This window comes from Egretta garzetta, unplaced genomic scaffold (genome assembly GCF_000687185.1).
Source record: "Egretta garzetta isolate BGI_Z169 unplaced genomic scaffold, ASM68718v1 scaffold1192, whole genome shotgun sequence".
NCBI classification, from domain to species: domain Eukaryota; kingdom Metazoa; phylum Chordata; class Aves; order Pelecaniformes; family Ardeidae; genus Egretta; species Egretta garzetta.
This window is the reverse complement of record NW_009258971.1, coordinates 7,400-7,675: the sequence shown is the minus strand read 5'-3', so window position 1 is coordinate 7,675 and position 276 is coordinate 7,400.

Below are 276 nucleotides of genomic sequence, written 5' to 3'. Positions count from 1 at the left end.
GCAGGGGCAGCCCCAGCTGTGTCCCCTGTCACCGCATGTCCCCCTGGCGGCACCCCCGTCCCTGGGACTGAGCCTGGAGACGAGCTCGCTGCCTCCTCTGGGGCAAAAATAAAGTATTTCTCCTTCCACGTGGAGTCCCGTCACCTCCTGGCTGTTGATGGGGCCAGCGTCCCTGGGATGGGGGCAAGCAGGTGCCGAGGCTGAGCTGGGCGACCCCATGGTGTCCCCGTGCCGTGGGGCTCACCAGCTGTGGTGGGGGGGGGGGGGGCGGCCGCC